Raw genomic sequence first — 20,475 nt, forward strand, 5'->3', positions numbered from 1 at the left:
ACGGCTCCAATTTAACACATGTGGCAAACATATGTATGATATCGGCCCCAAATTCTTGGCATCTCGTACAGAGGGTTCCCTCTACCCTTCTGCATTTAGCTATTTGAGAAGGGGTATAATATAGATTATATATAGTCTTATAATGCTGTACTTGTAGTGCTGAAGACATTAACATGGTATATCCACATTCAAGGGATTCATAAAACGTAATACCTCCCCCATTGAAACTGCTTTCCCACTTCTTACAAAATTTCTCAAGATCGTTGGGTTGCTCTGATATGAGCATTGAGTATAAAATATTTATTGACAGTCGGACCCCCTCTATTACCTTCTCCGAAAATGGGTTCTTTGCAAACCCCTCAATCCCTCCAGTTTTTTTACTTAAAAAGTCTCTTGTTTGTAAGTATTTAAAAACCTCCCTTTGCTCCAGTCCGTTCTTTTCTCGGAGATCCTCAAATGATCTGACCCCAATGCCCTCATAAAAGTCTCCTAGCCTTCGAACCTCCTGCAGGGTCCACTTAGCAAAACAACAATCTTTAATAATCTCTGGAAGAGCGGGATTATTATCTATTGGCATATAGCGATTAAACCTTCCAAGTCCTGCTTTTTTCTGCCAAGAGCGCCAGCATTTAAAAGCAGCTTCTAGTAGTTTGAAATGAAGTTTCTTGTAGTAGCTAGGTTCCATCAATGCCAACAATCCCCCATTAACTATTGATCCAATTAATAGCTCATAAATATTTGGTAGATATTCTACCCCTATCATGCCATAATAACCCTCCATCAACGGTCGCATATCTTGAAAAGCCACTGCCATTTGATACAATTTAAAATTTGGAACTGACCATCCCCCTTTCTCTCTAGATAGGGACATTAATTTACTGGCTCTTCTACTCTTGCCATATGCCCAAATAAATCTGATTACTAACTGATCTATTACTATAAACCATGATTTTTCAAAAACCAAGAGAATTGCCCGTAAAAACCTTGGAAAGAAACATCATTTTAATCATATTGCATCGCCCTATTATGGACATATGCAAATTATTCCATCTACTAAAATCTTGCTTTGCTTTCCCTAAAACCGGTTTCAGGTTCAACCCAACTATCGTCTCCACCGTGGGGGTAATATCTATACCTAAATATACTGCATGATCCACCTTACTAAAATCTTGGGTAGTCTTATACTTATTCACCAACAACTGAGTTTTCTCTCTATTTAATAAATACCCGGAAAACTCTCCAAACTTACTCGGCTCCCTCTCTATTTCTCTTAAAGCTTCATCCAGATTAGCTGCTGTAACAGCGATATCGTCCGCATACGCCAGTACTTTGGTATCCCATCCATACCTGTGAACTGGTAGAATGCCTGACTTCTTCTCTAACTGTCCGAGCAACGGATCAATATATATTGCAAACAGCAATGGGGAGCATGGACACCCCTGTCTGGTGCCTCACCCTTTTTGTATGCTATCAGACAGGCCTCCCATTAGCTGTATCCATGCACTAGGATGTATATATATAGCTTTTATTGCCAGCAGAAATTTTTCCTCCAAGCCATACAGCTCCAGAATTTGCCACAAATAATCCCAGTTGACCCTGCCATGGGCCTTCTTCGCATCCAATAATACCACTGCCATAGGTTCTTCTGCCATCCCATTTGCATCAAATAGCATGATAACCCTTCTGATATGATCAGTAGGTCTCTGCCAGGAATAAACCCATGTTGGTTTAATGTAACTAGTTTCCCAATAACAGAAGACAGCTGCATTGCAAAACATTTTGAGAAGATCTTGACATTGCTGTTTATTAATGTAATTGGCCTATATGAACTTGGATTATGCGGCATTTTCCCCTTTTTCAAAAATACTGTTATGTTAGCAGAGGACCAAGAAGGAGGAGCTTTACTGCCTGTTTGCACTTGGATTAGCAATTCTACCAGTACAGGTAGCAATAAAGTCTTAAAACATTTATAAAATTCTAAGGGGATTGCATCTGTCCCTACAGCTTTTCCAGTAGGAAGTCCCTGGATTGCCTCCTCAAGTTCCTCCATCCTGATTCCTAGCCCTAGCACCTCTTGTTCCTCTTTTGAGAGCTTGCCAACCTCTACAGTGCTTAAAAACCCATACTTTGCTTGCTCATCTATGGGAGGGGCAGGCTTATATAGCTCAGCACAATAACTACGGAAAACCTCCCTAATACCTTCAGGGACTGAAATAATCCATTCCTGTCAAACTTCAATTTCTCTAATAACCGTGGGGGACGCCTTATAGCATGCCTGCACCGCCAATAAGCGACCTTCTTTTCGTTTTATTCATAACTTTCAGAGTGCTTTGAGAGGTATTTTTCTGACTTTTTTTGCTGAGATCTCATTAATTGTTGCTTTTGCTATAGCAATCTACTCTAAGGCAGTTTTCATATCTCTACCCCCTTCGATAACCAGAATTAGATAGCTTTCTGCCTATTTGAGCTTTAAATGTGCCTCTTGGACCAAGGTTTGGGTATACTTCTGCCTTCTAAGGCTGTAACTCAGGGTTTCTCCTCGTATCCCTGCCTTTAAAGTAACCCATACAATCTCCACCGCAGCAGTCCCCCTATTAATTTCAAGAAATTCCTTCATCCATATATTCATATGGTGATAATATTCTGGATCATTAAGAAGCCCTCTCTCAAAGATCCACCCTCTCTTATTATCCCTCTCTTATTATCTTTAAAGCCTTTCATATTTACTTCTACTATTAGCTGGTTATGATCTGACATAAATTGTGGGTATATTTCCATCCCTGCCCCTAATAAAACTTCAGGGGAGATAAGGAAATAGTCTAATCGGGCCAATTTCACATGAGGAGCTGAATAATATGTGTATCCAGGGTCTGGTTCACAAGGTTTTAGCCAAGCATCCACCAACCCTAATTGTTTTTGCAGGTTGCAGAGAGCTTTATATACTTGTGGTTTACATCCATAATATCTATTGCGGGTGGTACCTACCAGATCTATTAATCCATCCTAAGAGCCATTAAAGTTCAAATATCCACATAATATGTGGGAGGGAGGGGCACTCTGCTAATTCCACCGATATAAAATCTAACACCGTGGAATCATCCTCCACAACACCATATATGGAACAGAGGGTGAAGCAGCCTTTGCTATGATGTCCCTCAGCCACCACCCATCTACCATTTTTATCTGCAATTCGTTTTGTAAACTTAATTTTACTATTGCCGGTTAATATCGCTACCCCCTTAGTCTTAGCATTCTGCTCAGTGCAGTTTACTACCTTCATTCCTAAAGAGTTCAAAATAGGTCTATGGCAGTACTCTATGTGCGTCTCTTGCAGGCAGTATATGTCTGCCCGTAGCATTTGTAAATCTTTAGTGATTTTTTGCCTTTTTCGGGGACTATTCAAACCACATATATTTATAAATGCAATTCGCAATCTAGCCATTTACCTCATGTTTCTCTTCTGCTACTCTTACGCACATATAGTTCTCAGCAATTATACCCATTTTACATTTGCTGGCTATCATCTTTATATACCAATTGTCATACTTCCACATTCCTTGTCTCTTATTCCTCCCTATTTCAATCTTTACGCTCTCCTCCCCACCTTTCAGTCCTTCAACCATGATCTTCCAATCCTCCTTTTCTTTTGCTTTTCCCATGCCTCTCCCCACCCCCTTCCCTTCCTCACTCCCCATCCCCCTATCCCACTCATCCCCCCTCCCTTCCCACAGCCGCCCTCCCCTTCCCCACCCCCATCCATATGGGCAATCAGACCACTGCTGGTCTGAATGATGGTGTCCCTAAGTGTCGACCACAGATCCCCCGCGACCAGCCATGCTTCCACCATGTGTGGTTATTTATTTATCCTCCACCTTGTTGCAAATAAGAGCTCTTTATGTCTCTATTCAGTTTTCTGCAAGTTCTATAATTTCTGTTCCATCAAGTATTCCTTTGCCTGAATCTCAGACGTAAAGATTATAATTTTCTCTTCAATCATTGTCTTCAGCCATGCTGGGGCCAGCAAATAGGCCTCCCCTCCAATGTCTTGATAAGGCTTGATTAATTGTCGCAGCCTCCATCTTCGCTCCACTGTAACATGGCAGTAATCCAGTCGGGTAAAAAAAGTGACATTGTCAGCACAACGTGGGGCATCCGGATGGGCCTTTTCAAAAATAGCTTGTCTTAGCAGATAATTGCCAAAACAAAACAGTATAGCTCTAGGATGATTATATTCCGAGGTACGCTCTCCCCCACGCAGGCCAGTGGGAATCTATGAACCCTTTGAATTTCCATCTCCCAGTCCCATTTTGTAAACTCTGGAAAAGCATGACGCAGTAGCTTAATCATAAATGTTCTGATGTCATTACCCTCCACCCCTTCTTCTCAACCCAAAAAGTGCAAATTATTCCTTCTCTGCCAATTTTCATAGTCCTCCATTTTCCACATGACATCAGTTACTTGTCCTCCCTGAGTTTCCGTCTGCTCTTTCAAAACCTCAACCTCCACCTCTACTGCAGAGGGTCTGTTCTCCATTGTGTTGAGCTTTTCTTCCATTTCCCCGCAAGTTTTTGCTACTTTTTGCACTGTAACCTGCAGTTGCTTAGTGGCCATCCGGGCTCTTCGGCTCTCTGTCCGTGTTTCCATTTGTAGTTCACTTATTGTGCCATATATCAATTGCATCATTTGTGCATCTGTACTGGCAGTATTATTGATAGGTTCACTCAAGCTATTTTCTCCTACGTCAATGTTTGAGGGTGGGACATCCTTAGATTCATTTTCCAGGCTCGAAAATCTAATTCCTGAGTAGTCCCATTTAAGAGTTGCAGCGCTCATTCCTGGGGTGTCTGTTCCATCTGTTGAACCAGATCTTGACTTTATGTGCCTGCGGCGTTGCTGCTTCAGTTTTACTGTGGGGTCTCCTGCCGATGATAAACTCTCTGACCTTGCAGATATACTCTCTTCATCCTCGCTCTGATTACAGCCACTACTAATGGACTCTGAATCTTCAGTAAATGAGTCAAATTTTTCTCCACCATCCTTAGACCAATCCATTTTTTTTGGCCCTTTTCAAATTTTCTAGCCCCCACTTCCATATTTCTCACAGCTTTGTTGCCTGCTAGATTTAATTCTTTCCCTTTCCTAATGTAAGGCTCTGGGGGCACGGCGATAGTGTCCTCATGAATATCTTGAGAATCCTTTTTGTAACACTCCATTTGCGTTTCCATGCTTACTTTAATGGGTGTCCTGGTAATTACTTCAGACTGCTCAATCTGCCCCTTCAAGCTCCTAGTCTCCTCTGGTTGGCTCCCCCCACAGACATGTGGCATGTTGGAGTCCACATTACTCTCTGGGGTCCCATTATTAGCTTGTGGGAGCTCCTCTCTGTGGACTATTACCTCTGGATCCTCCCTTATACACATTGGTGTGCCGTTAATAAGGAGTATAGGGTTTGCGTTGCCACTCTCTTGCCCTCCGATGGTCAGAAAATTTGTAATATCTGGCTGCGTTCTGCCCTTTACCTTGTGTTCAGGCTGAGTCACCTTACTCATGCCAAACACATCTTTTACATCTTTAACAGTCCCACCACTGACTTTACTATTTAATTTAGTCACCCCAATAGCAGAGTGCCTACCTGCCGAGTCTCCCTCGCTGCCATCCTTCACTGTGTGTGTCTGAAGACCCCCTCCATTTTGTCTCCATCATTTTGTATATTTTTAGGTGCCATTTCCACCTTCCCAAACCGGGGCCGGGCTCCAATTACCTTGCCAACACTTATTATTACTTTGTGCCAGTGCTCTGCTTTTCTTACTATGCTAAGAGTGTTCCTCAATGGTCCAGTCAATGTCCACACAATGTTGCCTAAGGGGCTAATCCTTTCCCTCTCAGGTACAAATTTGTTGCACAGTCCAGTCTACATTAATATTCCACCATCCAGGCCCCTCTATGCAACATTTGTAGGGCCACAATCTCTCTCTCAAGCTGCTTCCACGGGGTACCTGATGGATTTTGCCTTCTCCGGTCGCGTTCTGTTCTCTGATCCTGGGCCGATCGTAGGTCGTGTTGAGCACGTCTCCGCCCACCAAGATTGCGTTAAACTTCGGCCCCCGGTGTCTGTCCTGCATCTTAGGCTACCCCGACAGGCCCGAGAGAAGGGGGCAAAATGACCTTAGCCCCCAGCATGATCTGCACCTCCGCAGCTACATGTCCTCACTTCCTCTGCTGTGAATCGTTCTTCCGTACGAAATCAGTGGGGGCAGGGCCAGCAGTCATCAACTACGTGAGCACCATCTTGCCCAGCATTAATTTTCAAGCTTAATGTGCATCTTACCTCCAACTTATCTGCACTGGCAGAGTAGCCCAGCCAGCTGTAACTTGTCTGCAATCTGTGGTATGACATAAACAGGCACTCTTATCACACCGTGGTATGTGAACAATGCACAGATACTGCCATCTGAAAGGCAACTACAGTGCCACTTCCCATCAATACATACAAGTCACACAGCTACTACACATGAATGTTGAGATAAATGTGCATGAGGATAAATACTGTATGTCAGTCAGATTATTCCTGTGAACATCTAGCACTGAACAACATTGACATACATCCATTTGATTGCACAGGGAAAAACAACTCCTTTTGACCAACTTCCTGTCCATGATGACCAACCTGGTGCCAAAGACATCCTACCACCCATGGACGGGGACATGTTTCCGCAAATCCTGGGCTACATTGTCTCACTTTCTCCAGGTGTGGAAGGGGCTGACAGTGCCATCGGGCCTCCAGAGAAATTGCCTACAACTAACCCTATCCCATCTACAAGTTCCAGCCCAGCTCTGGACTCTGAGGACCCACAGGTTGTATTTCAACAAAAAGCAGTAGAAGCCCATCATCAGATGTTGGATGAAATGTGGGCGGGGATGAAGACCATTATGAGAACCCTAGAGGGAGTCTGTAGGTGCCTCAGTCGCAATAAGGACACCTTGGATGCAGTTAGAGGCACCTACACTCCAATCCAGAGATTGTAACAGTCCCTGGCTGACATTGCTGGTGTCATGAGGCAGAGGCAACATCAACAGCCCTGCCATTGTGACAGCAGTGAGGTTGCCACCCAGCTGGGGGCTATACACACCATCCTTCAATCGATGGAGACGAAACAGGACTCCTATATTAAAACAGTGGGTGACTTTCGCCATGAAATTGTTGCTGTGCTGGCAAGCCAGCAGGTCCTTCACAGCGCTGTGTTACCTTTGTTGTTGGCACAAGCAAATGCTACTGGAACAGGGGATCTGTATTTTCAGCCCCTGATGTGTGTGCCTCAGATGCTTCCTCTATAAAAACACCACCCTCAGTGGAGGTACACCAGACATCAGAGGAGGAAGATGTGGACTTCTCACTTTTAGGCATTTAACTTCCCAATAAGATGTGCCTGTGGACCTTGGCCAGTTTCCCATTGGACCTGTGTTGAGTAACATGCTATTGTCCTTGTCATCTGGCACTGTCTAGTTTGTGTTTGCCCACCTTTTGCTCTTATCCGTTTGTGGACTGTCAATGTGGCGTCCCTTCTCTAATGGCAACTTGGATCTCCTCCTCACTGGAATATTCCTCTCCTCCACGTCACATGACATGTATCCCCCCATGGACTCTGTCTGAACATCCTTCAGCTCTAAACCAATGTTGAGGTTGTTGCTGCAATAGCTGCTACCATGATCCTTCCTATTTACACACAGGTAAAAAAATGTTCCATCTTTAACCTTCATGTTGTATGCCTGTACGCGATTGGACTATGTAGACTATGAAGGATATGCTTACCCTAAACACACTAGCTACTTCATAAAGTGAATTGTGTATCACAGATCCATGTAAAAATCTACACAGGTCAAGGGGAATATGTAATGTGAATCCTATGTGCTTCTAAACTAGTAGGAAGTGACACAAGGTCACAAGTATGAAGTGCCATATTTTGTAAACAGTCAAAGCTAAGGGTGAATGAAGTTTCTGTCCAGGTGGGGGCCACTTCCATGTATACCAGCCAGCAAACAACACTGATGTGACAATAACATAGTGCAGGGTGAGTGTGTAAGTGGCTGGCAGTGTGTGACCCAACTCATCCTTGATTTGTGACAATGAGTTGACAGCAACTCTCTAATAACATATTAAACTTACTAATACCAAACTAACCTATCACAATGCTACAAACTAATCCTAACCTATGCTAAAATACTAATATATAAAATCAGGAAATAAAAAACAGGGCAAAAGCAAAATGTACCCGAGGGGGCTAAATTTGTGTGCTGATGCAGTCCACTGACTGCTGCAATATCTGCATCATCTACCTTAATATAGCTAGTTGCAACTCCATTCCAGCCATCCTGTGATTAGTCCGCAAGATCTCTAAGGGCCTGTATTTTTCAATTTCGGATCTAAGTCCCAGGGTTGTGGTCACAAGCTGTGACACTTGTACCTGCTGAGATGTTGAGGTGCCTGGAACTGCCACTGCTCCGCCACCATGGGCCACATCATCATCCTGGCTGGTGCTTCCCCTGGCCAGTCCCTGTTGGGCTTGAGGTCCAAACTTCCAGGTCCCGGCCACCTTTCCTTCAACGTCCAACCTTCCCATGCACCTGTAGACCTGGGCAAAGTGCCTGATGTGGAGATATCTCTCCAACCTGATTGTATTGGCTTTTTCCAGTTCTGGAGTCATGTTGCTGGTGGGGAGGAAGGAAATATGTATCAGACAAAGCTGAACTTATTCATGTTACCATCTAAAATAGGCTTAAGATAAAAACATCACATGTGGTGTGTCCAGCCAAAACATTTATTGAACAAAAATTACAAATCATCATAAGAAACATATACATTTCCTAATGTAACAATGCGAACGGAGTCAGGTGCTGACATCGTAGGTATATGAAATGGCAGTGTCTGCCCAAATAAACGTATAGACATAAAAATATTAAGACTGATTAGGAACAATGAAGTTGTGTACACATGGAATGGTACACATGGTCCACCTAGGGACTCCCTGGGGTTTGTTAACTAGCATGTAACAGGATATATTCTATGGCCAATAACCTATGTGAAATTGGAAATGTCTAGCGGGTACAGGTATTGTGCCTCAGCAGTGCATAACTGATATGGAAAAAAGACAAGGCCACTCACATTGCAGCCTAGACGGATTCTGTGCCAGGTAGTTGAAACATAGAATGAGGGTGGCTCATTACCTCAAATTAAACAGACCTATTGGACATTTCTCCAATATTCAGTCATGGAAATACCAGGAACGCTATTACATAGCTCATGTAATGAGATTCAAGAAATACTATGTAGTCCTTTAGATATCCTAGTGCTTAAATGTCACATTTAGAAACATTGTTTTAGTGTTTGTGACTTGTACATTGCTGATTTCATATGGTTTTCCTTTGGTCAAACTACACCCAGGACAGGTGTACTAACACATTGTTTGCATCTGTCGTGGTAGCTGTATACCCAAGTGTAAGTCTGTACACTTACTATGAGTATGGCTGAGAGATATGTTATTTTTGTACTGTCACTTTGTGAACCTGTATAGATATTTATCCATGTCTGGGGCCTACACTGACATTGAATGGCACACATGGCCTTTCTAAATTATTATCCCTATGACTTTAATACACATACATGTATACTGGCATGTGTAACACACTTACTAATTTACAAAACATTTTTTCCCACTAGCCTGAAAATGATGAGTCTTGACTAATACGGAGAGTAGGTATGCAAATGAGAAGACACTTATCTCACACTTATCTACTGTGTTGGTTCAGAACTCATACTGGCTTTTCTGGCCTATGGCATGTATTATTTTTAATCCGTTACCCAGTGCAGATGATGTGGTCCCATTCATTCACACAGTTTGAAATGTGACAGTAGTAGTTACCGATGTTCAGTAGGTACTGCCATTGATAGATTAGTGAGTGCATGTCAATGTGAACATCATTGTCTATATTGCAGTGCGTTGGGGCCGTTATGTGGACAGGACACATGGGCCCAGATTTTAGAAATGTGACAGTGTACAGTGCAGCAAGTAAATTATCAGCACTGCACTGCCTCACCTCACTGGGAAAAGACAGTGCATGACATACTTTAGGCTGTACAGCACAGTCCTGAGTTTTTGAGCTGCTTTGGAACACAGTAGGCTGGTTAGCACAGAGACGGGCACAATTGCAAAATGGGGAATGTGTGGCTGCATTTCATGTGAGATTTTCTTTGTGCATGAGGGGCCTGTAAAGCATGAACCCTTGGAGCCCTGATAGTCTATGTCTGTGTACAATGGAATGAACCAGACATAGGTGGCAAGAGTGTGTTGGTTGACTTAAGTAATTTTTTGTTGGTATGCATGACCAGGGGAGGACAATTGATTTGAGACATCTCACACTTTATCAGGTGTGGGATACATGACATGCCTCATAAACAATGGGAGTTGCATGTGGGCCCACAGACAACAGCCATGGAAGCCCTTCTTTGCACACAGTGGTGCAACACTGTATTTTGCCTAGCACTGCATTGCTCTGGATCTTTCTTCCATTGAAAGGAACAAACAGTGGCTTAGTATGTTTTGGCATGTGTGACTTGAAGGGTTGCATTGCACACATGCTCTGATGTATGGTGAAAGTATGAGACCCACCCCTCCTACATATGCAATGTCTCAGTCACCAAACACAGAGATTACTATTTTGTTATACATTATTTAGTGTTATTAGGTTAGTCATGTACTTCAGATGTACTTACCAACCAGTAGGCCATTCTCATATCACCCATTCTGAAAGTGTTCATTGATGGTGGAGCGGCTGAAGATGTAGACATCATGAGTACTTCCAGGGTATTTGGCCAGCACATTGATGAACACCCCCAGATGATCCATAATTGCCTGTATGATGATAGAGTATGTGTGTTCCCTATTGCGGTACAGGTGTGATGGTGCAGCAGGAGGCACCAGTTGGACATGCGTGCAATTCATAGCCCCCAAAACATGTGGAAAGCCAGCTATGGCATAAAGCCTTTCTTTGTGTCCAGTTGTTGTTGCTGTGTCTTAGGGAACATGAGGTATTGGGGTGTCAAGCTGGTGATGGCAACCAGGATGGAGAGCAGGAATGCAGAAAAATATGGCTAGGCGATTCCTACCACTTTGGCTGTGCTGGTGGAATGACTCAAATATCAGCATGTGGAGGAAAGACATACGTTTGGCTTGCAGAGGGATGATGTTAGACCTCTGAGATGTTGCCTGCAGCCTTGGCGCAATCTGGTTCAGAAGCCATTTGATGGACTGCCTCCTGAGTTTATAGTAGGTGATGACCTTCTCCTCCCTGAGGGCCCTGAGGTTAGTCCTCTGTTGATACACACATTTCCTTTTTCTGAGCTACCTACGTGGTGGAGGTTGTGGTGGTGGTGCAATTGGTTGTGGTCTCCTCGATACTCCTAGTTGAAGCATTAGCATCTCCATAGTGTAGCTGAGCTTGCCACAGTGCTTTGGGTATGTTCTGTTTATATCCCAGTGCCAATGCGTCATTTCTTACACCTGGGTTGAAGATGCACAGAAATAATGATGCATTTCAGGCTTTGCGCGAAGCCTGTCGACAATGCATCACTTTTTCCTAAAGTCATAAATATCACTACATCACTTTTATGATAGGATTTACAAAATACTGTCTACCTTGCACATGTTAAGGACTGAATGGCGCAGCTGGTTCAAGCACAGGTATATTTTCCGAAGCAGCCTTATGAAAAGTGACACATTAGCCTAGATGAATCACCTCGTAAATATGGAGAACTGACTGTGTCACTGGAGCAACAACAAAAAATTATGCAACGGTGGTGCAAACTCCTTGTAAATATGCCTCTTAGATTGGAGTGGCATAGAGTCGGTGGAGTAGCGTGGAGTGGTGTAGAGTGGAATAGCATAGAGTGGGGTGGCATAAAGTGGAGTAGAGTTGAGTGGCATGGAGTGGCGTACAGTGAAATGCTGTAAAGTGGGTTTGCATGGACTGGAATAGTGTAGAGTGGAATGGCATACATTAGAGTGGCAGAAAGTGTAGTTACATACAGTGGAGTGGTATAAAGTGGAGTGGTCTCAAGTGGAATATTGTAGAGTGGAAGGGATTTGAGTTTCGTAGAGAAGAGTATCATAGAGTGGATTGGTGTAGAGTGTAGTGGCTTAGAGTGGTGTAGAGTGGAGTGGCATAGTGTGGTGTGACATGGAGTGGAATGAAATAGAGTAGAATCAAGTGGCATAGAGTAGAACAGCATAGAGTGGAGTGGCATATAGTCAAATAGCATAGAGTGGAGTGGCATAAAGTGGAATGGGGTAGAGTTAAATGCTGTATAGTGGAATGGCACGGAGTGTAGAGTGGACAGGCGTAGAGTGGAATGGCATAGGGTAGAATGGCACATAGTGGAATACTGTTGGGTAGCATAAAGTGGAGCGAAGTAAAGTGAAGTCGCTTAGGGCGGAGTGTCAAAGAATGGAATGGCATAGAGTAGAAAAGCATAGATTGGAGGGATGTAGAGTGGAGTTGACTGATGTAGAGTGGAGTAACACAGAGTGGAATAGCGTGAAGTGAAGTTGCATAGATTGAAGTGGCATAGAGTGGAGTGGTGTGGAGTGAAGTAACATACAGTGGAGTAGTGTAGAGTGGAGTGATGTGGAGTGGAGTAGCAAAGATTGGAATCGAGTAGACTGGAGTGGTGTAGACGGGCATAGAGTTGAGTGGCATACGGTGGAATAGCATAGCGTGGAATAGTATGGAGTATAATAGCGTACACTGGAATAGCGTACAGTAGAGTGACATAGAGTGGAATGGCTGAGAGTGTAATAGTGCAGAGTGGAGTGGTTTAGAGTGGGTTTTTCTCAAAGTGGAGTGACATACAGTGGAACGCTGTAAAGTGGAATATTGTAGAGAGGCATAGAGTGGAATAGTGTAGAGTGCCATAGAGGGGAGTGGCGTAGAGTGGACTGACATCAAGTGGAATGAAGTACAGTGTAGTGGAGTGGAGTACAGGGGGATAGCGAAACAGGGAGTGGCGCGCAGTGGAGTGGCATATAGTGGAATACTGTACAGTAGAATGGTGTAGAGTGGCATAAAGTGAAATGGCATGGAGTGGAATAGCGTAGAGCAGAGTGACTCTGAGTGGATGGAACAGAGTGGGTGGAGTAAAGTAGAGTGGCATAGAGTGCTCTAGTGTTGAATAGCGTAGAGAGGAGTTTCATAATACAGTAAAATAGCGTAAAGTGGTGTAGAGTACAGTAGCACAGAGTGGAGTGGCATAAAGTGGAGTGGTGTAGAGTGGCATAGAGTAGAATAACATAGAGTGGCATAGAGAGTAGTTGTGTACAGTAGAGTGCTATAACTTGAAGTGGTGTAGATTTGAATAACATAGGGTGGAGTGGTGTACAGTGGAATAGCATAGAGTGGAGTGGGGTAGAGTGGAGCTGCATACATTGGAGTGGCATTGCGTAGAGTGGTGTACAGTGGAATGACATACATTGGAATAGCGTATAGTGAGTGGCATAAAGTGAAGTGGGGCAGAATGTGCAGTGGCTTAGAGTAGAATAGCATAGAATGGAGTGTCATAGAGTGTAGTTGCATGCAGTGGATAGTATACAGTGGAGTGGCATAGACTGCATTCGTGTACAGTGGAGTGCTTAAAATGGAGTGCCGTAAAGTGGAGTGCTGTAGAGTGGAGTGTAGAGTGGAATAGGGTAGATAGAGCGGAGTGGAGTATAGTAGAAGGGCTTTTTCATTTGCCATGAATGTAATGTGTGTAACTTTGGAGTTGATAAGATCAGAAACTTCAGCTATAACACCACTAAAAGATATGAAATCAGACATTTCATCAATTGTAAAACAAAATATGTTGTATACATTTTAGGGTACGGTTGTGATAAAATCTATGTGGGTAGTACCATTAGACCCCTTAAACTCTGTATGCAGGAACATATCAGAGCAATTAAAAACAAGGATATGAAATATCCTTTGTCGCTCCATATGATGAAACAACATCCCAATGACAGCAAAATTTGGTTCCATTGGGTGGATCAGGTGTCAGTCAACAGTAGAGGAGGAGATAGAGAATTGGCCCTACGACGCAAGGAGGCAGCATGGATATGCCGCTCAAGTGCTGTTGATATGGGTCATAATTCTGATGATGAATTTCATTACTTTCTTTAGGTATTATTTTTAGATACCTTTTTAAGATGTGATTGATTTGCTACTATTGATGTCCTTTTAAGTACAATTTCTGTGGTATTTAGTTTCCATATGGTCATTCTTAAAGTTGGTGTTTTGTTATTATTGTTTACTGTTGTGTATTTTTCAGTTATTGGCTGTGCCATGTACTTCTTTTCAAATCCTTATGTTGTTATTATTAAGTTTTCTCACTTTTTATCTATTTTCTTTTCCTTTTTTGCTTTGTAATTTCTTTTAACATATTCTCTACCAGTTATTTCTGTCCGTTTTAAGATGACCGTCTCTTTTCTGTTCCCCTTGTGCTGTTCTTTGATTCATTACAAGATGGCTGCGTCTGCCTCCTGTTTTTGTTTCCAATCGGCATCATTCAGGCCGACCAGTCACCGTGGCAATGCGTTCCCGGCAGTGCTATTGGCAATCTTGGCGTTTGTTTGGTGTTAAATACGAGTAAACCTGTATATTCGGTTTACATCGATCTCACTTGGGACCGGCAGCGCGTACGGCCACTTGTTCACTTGTATACCAGTTCACATCTCGGGTAAGCCTTCCTCGATGTTCGTTTTCAGATTTTCCTATTTATGGGTGTAACTTTAATTTTTACGCATGGCCGACTAGCAATGAAAACATTTGGCTAATTTCCAATATGTATAAACTGGTGCGCTGTGCCTACAGTTAGTCTATTTTGGATTGGCAACGGGTGCATTTCATTACCATATTACCTTTCGGGTAGACGCTTGACCATGACGGCTATTGGATTTCCTTTTATGTGATCTGAACTGGCTTACTCTTCACCCCGACATTGTTTGATATCCTGGAATTTCCATGGTTAATTGGCACTCTTGAGGCAGTTTATTTGGTGTAACGAATTAGGTTATTCTAGCTTTAACATCATATATATATGTTTTAAGGATGATTATACTTATCACTGCCTTAGTACTAGATAACGTTTCTTATACTTCTTATTTTTCTTCTACCCTAAGCTCTATCATCATGTCTTTTTTAATGTTTATTATGTTTTACTTACAGGCGTTATTTGTTTTCTGACCACCTTTTTTTCTTTCTCATTACCTTTTGCTTTCTTATGTGTAGTTTACCCCGTGTTCATTGGTTGCCTGTCGACACTTATTATGGTAAAGAATTGCCAAAATGTGGGGAGAAATTGAGTATCATGTATATTATAAGATACAAATTTTATTATTTTTATCATTGCTGGACAATTAAGATACAGGATTACTATTTTTGTAAAAGTCCTCTACTAGAAATAGCCTCAGTAAATTGTGTTGTTGCTTAATAATTTTTCTTACCTTATTGTTGTTATTTTCCTCTCTCCTTCCTTTGTCAGAAGTCACTTTTACCATCATTGGTACTATTAATTTTATGTGTGATATCTATGCATATTGGTGGATTTTTTTGTTTTAGATTTACCGTTCTTGTTAGTCATTGATGGTTCCTTCTGTTTTGACAGTGTTGCATGTTGTTAGTTCTTTAATGTACGGCGACAATTGTTTCTTCTTTTTTGTGGTGTTGCTGTCTCATATGTATTTATGTTGCTGGTGATGTCTTTAATATTATGCATTTGAAACATTTTTATGTAAATTTCTTTATATGTTCTGCACGTATTATTAATGTCTGTTTTTATATATACTTAGGTTATATATGTGTTTTATCATGTTTTCAGCCCTGAAGAAGTCCTGTGATAAGGACGAAATGCATTGGCTGTTTTGTTTTTATATTCAAGGAAACCTTAATAAAGAGAAGATATTCTCGTAACAATATGGACTAAGTAGACTTAATTGGTCTGCTCTTTGTGGTGCACGTACAAAATTTCTACTATAGTAGAATGGCATATAAGTGGTCATTACGACCCCAGTGGTCGGTGGTAATATGGATACCGTCAACAAGCTGGCGGTACCTACCCCCAGATTATGATATTAGCGGGTTGGCTGAATTCCTTCCCTGTCACTGATATGGGTCTCCCCCCTTCCACTCCAGTTACCCCACCACCCCCATACCTCTCCAGACCCCTCTCCCCCATACATTCACATTCCCCTTTCACACACACACACATGCATACACACACCCATTCCAACATGTATCCATGCATGCTTACATCCATTCACACACACATCCGCAGACACTTTCACACATACACACAGACACGCATTCACATTACACAACATACACGCACTCACACCTCCATACATGCACACACACATTCAACATGCAACACACACCCACATCCACGCACACACAAACATTCACACACCCCTCCACAAGCACACAACACCCCCCACCCCTGTCGGAGACCCGACTTACCTGTAGTTAGTGGGTCCTCTGGCAGGAGATGGGGGCTGCTACCGCCAGCAGTGTCCGCCAGCAGAACACTACCAGGCCGTATTATTTCTCAAATTATGGCTTGCGGCAGTCTACTGGTGTGGTGCTGCTGGTGGCAGCAGTGTCACCTTACCGCCATCGGCCGGCATGGCCACAGTCGGACTTCTACCCTTCTTGTGGCGGAAATCCCGCTGTGGTCATAATACATTGGATGGCTGGTAGCCACGGTGAAGGTCTTTTGGCGGCCGTCACCACGGTGGTAGGCAGTTTTTACCGCCAGTGTCTAAATGAGGGCCATAGTGTACAGGTGTAGAGTGGAGTGGTATACAGTGAAGGTGAGTAAATTGGAATAAGCAAGAAAGGAGTGGCATATAGTGGAGTGGCATACAGTGAAATATCATAGAGTGGAATGGTGTAGAGTGGCATCGAGTGAATGGCATAGAGTGGAATGGCATAGAGTGGAATAGCGTAGAGCGGAGTGGCTCCGAGTGGAGTGGAATAGAGTGGGGTGGTGTACAGTAGATTGGCATACACTGGACTAGAAATGATTAGCATAGAGTGGAGTTTCGTACAGTAGAATGATGTAAAGTGGAGTAATGTAAAGTAGAGCTGCACAGAGTTGAGTGGCGTAAAGTGGAGTGGCGTAGAGTGGCATAGAGCAGAATCACGTAGAGTGGAATGGCATAGAGTGTAGTGGTGTACAGTAGAATGCCGTGACATGGAGTGGCATACAGTTGAAAACATAGGATGGCGTGGCATAAAGGGGAATGGCGTAGACTGGAATAGCGTAGAGTTTAGTAGCATAGAGTGGCGTGGCGTAGAATGGAGTGGCATAGAGTGGGAGGCGTAAAGTGGAGTGGCATAGAGTACAGTGGCGTATAGTGGAGTGGCATAGAGTGGAGTGGAATACAGTGCAGTGGTATACAGTAAAGTGTTAGAGTAGCGTGGCATAGAGTAGAGAAACAAGTGGGGTGGCATAGAGTAGTGTTGTACAGAATGGAATAGAGTACAGTGCAGTGACGTAGAGTGGAGTGAAGTAGAGTAGAGTGGCATAGACTGGAGTGGTAGTAGAATAAGTTGCATAGAGTGGAGTAGTATAGAGTGAAATAGCATAGAGTGGCATAGAACAACGTAGAGTTGAGTGGCATATACAGTGTTATATCATAGAGTGGAGTGGCGTACAGTGGAGTTGCATACAGTAGAGTGATACAGAGTGGAGTGACATAGAATGGAGGGGCAAATAGTGGAGTCACGTAGAATGAAATTTGGAGTAGGCCTCTCTGAGTCATGTTGTTTCCCATTGCAGTAGCTAGACATTGTTCCTAACTTCCTTCTTTTGGCTGTTGTGGTAGTCCTGTCTTGACTCCTGACATATACCTGTAGTGTTGATAAACAAGAAAAGCAAATGAATGTGAGCATTTTGTGTATTTTTGGTAACTAAACTGACTGGTCTCTGAAACAATACACTCAAAGGCAGTCTTGTATAATAAAATTGTACTGGAAGCCCAGCTAGGTAATGAAAAAAGAAGGATAGAGATGAGAGGAATTGCCTTCGTGTCCTTTAACAAATAGGGGGTTCTTGTATGTACATTGCTCCACTCCATACATGTAAAATTGGGCAAAATAAGTCAGACACCAAATATATATATGTTCTGCTATATAAGGTTATTTCAATATAGGTTGATAATATCTGCAAGTTCTGTTGTGGGCTTTTTAGGGAAGTAGAGTTTGTCCTCAAACTCATGGGTTTTGCCCAGAAGTTCATCAACTAACACACTTGAATCTGACCAACTGCCTTCATCTTTCTCTGTACTATTTCAGGAACAGTGTAAGCTTGTGGATGAAGTGTTTCTTCATTTTAATCAATGTCAATCTCTCCATACTGATGATTGTGTTGGCTGTGAGACAACAGCACTGCCCTCTCTGGAGGCTGAAGGCTGGATGCCAGAACTTCTGCCTGGGCCTCTAACTGCCAGCCGCTCTTCTTCCAGGTCTCTCACTTGATTGCCAATACAAGTATTGTAAAGGCAAACTTCCCTTTCTCAAAAAGGAGTAAAAGTGGCCAGTATTTTTGTGCATCATGGATCAAATATTGTGGCACATACGTACTCTTTGGTGGACGCAGTCTCTCTTTGCATCCTTGGATTAAGAGCCATGTGATGAATTAAGCTCTGTAGCAACTCATATGCTTCATCCTCATACCAGTGAACCTTTCAGCCACTTTTTTCATGTAGTCTTGTAGCAGATGCAATAATGGGATTGCTTGGCTCATTGTACTGCACTTGTTGCTGACCTTCCTGTGAAAACCTCAAAAAGAAGTAGTGCTTGTGTCAGGCACCTGGCTAGCCTCCATTTGTCCACCTTCATTGTCATGCCTTTCCCAGTTGCATCCCCTCCTCTTTGCAGGACATAGTCCGTGATTGGTCTGTACTGCTTAAACAGATGTTGCAGCATGTAGCTGGTTGAGTTCCAATGTTTTGGCACCAACTGCATGAGGGCTTTAACCAGTATTCTGTTAGCAAACTGAATGATCTTCAACTGCTTACTGGCTTTAAAACAATCACGGAAGTAAGTGCAGATTCTTTAGCAGGTGGCCAGTATGTTGCTGCCAATGTCTCTTTTTTTAGAAAGTCCTGCACAATCAGGTTGATGCAATACGCCAAACATAGGACCCTGAAATATTCACCATTTGCAATGGCATTGACTATTTTACAATATTGTATGTGGAAACACATCCAGTTCTGAGACATCTGGGTCAAAGTCATTTAAACACTTTGCTGTTAAACTCTTTCAAGGTGCTTACAGCTATATGGGATTTCTCCATGGCAAACATTGCTACTGTTGCATGCCTCCGAATGCCCTTAAAACGTTCTTCAGTGCTGAGACCTGCAGATAGCGGATGCCTAACTCCCACAGAGATCCAGAGTGCAGAGATACACATGTAATCAATTGCTTGACAACTGGTCCACATATCTGTCATCAGGTGGGTAGTGTGAACAGCATTCTACTGCATACCCTGCAGGCCTATTGCAGAAAACCATACTGACTATTCAAAATGTCGGCCAGCCACATGTTCAAACTTCAAGGAAGAAGGCATGGACAACAAAGAACACATACAGGCCTATAGAAAAAAAACACACTCACTACACAAAATATCTGCCGCCCACATGTTCACAACAACAAGCAAGAAAGCATGAACAACAAAGGACACATGCAAGCATATGGTAAAAGCACACTGGCTACACAAAATGGCCACCCTGCCACATGGTATAGAGAACAAAGACACAATGGTGGCCTAGGGCAAACACACGCACAAATATACTAACCACACACAAATGGCCAATTGGCCAGCAAAGAAATGAGGCATGGTAAACAAAGAGAAAAAAACACTACCATTAATACAGCAAAGACAAAAATGAAAATTAAGTCAAGTTTAAACATTCCTCAACTACACACATCTTAAGACATAAACAATTATCACACCAAAATGCACATTCACACTTTGCAAAAAAACATAAATTACAAAAATCCTCACATACATATACCGAATGCCTATTGCCGACTTGCTGTGGCCCAGGGGCAGACGAGGCCCCAGACAGCAAAATAAGCATATTAGTGCACAATTCACAAAAAACATACAAGAAAATGAAGAAAAAGTATTTTAAAACCAGGGTCCCAGCCCTCTAAAAAATGTGCAAACTTTTCTCCTTGGAGAAAAGTGAGGGCAAACTAGGCTGCTAGTGCAACCACAGCCCACCTGCAAATTAAAGAAATTAAGGTAAAAATAGGTAAAAAAATACTGGTGCATGCCCTTAATCAAACAGCAGAATTATCCAAAGTTCTTTAACTTACTTGCTTTTTCACAACAAATTGTTTTTATCCAATGGTACATGCAGCAAGGCTTGCAGACAAAGAGAG

The sequence above is a fragment of the Pleurodeles waltl genome, chromosome 11 (assembly GCF_031143425.1).
Source record: "Pleurodeles waltl isolate 20211129_DDA chromosome 11, aPleWal1.hap1.20221129, whole genome shotgun sequence".
Lineage (NCBI taxonomy): Eukaryota > Metazoa > Chordata > Amphibia > Caudata > Salamandridae > Pleurodeles > Pleurodeles waltl.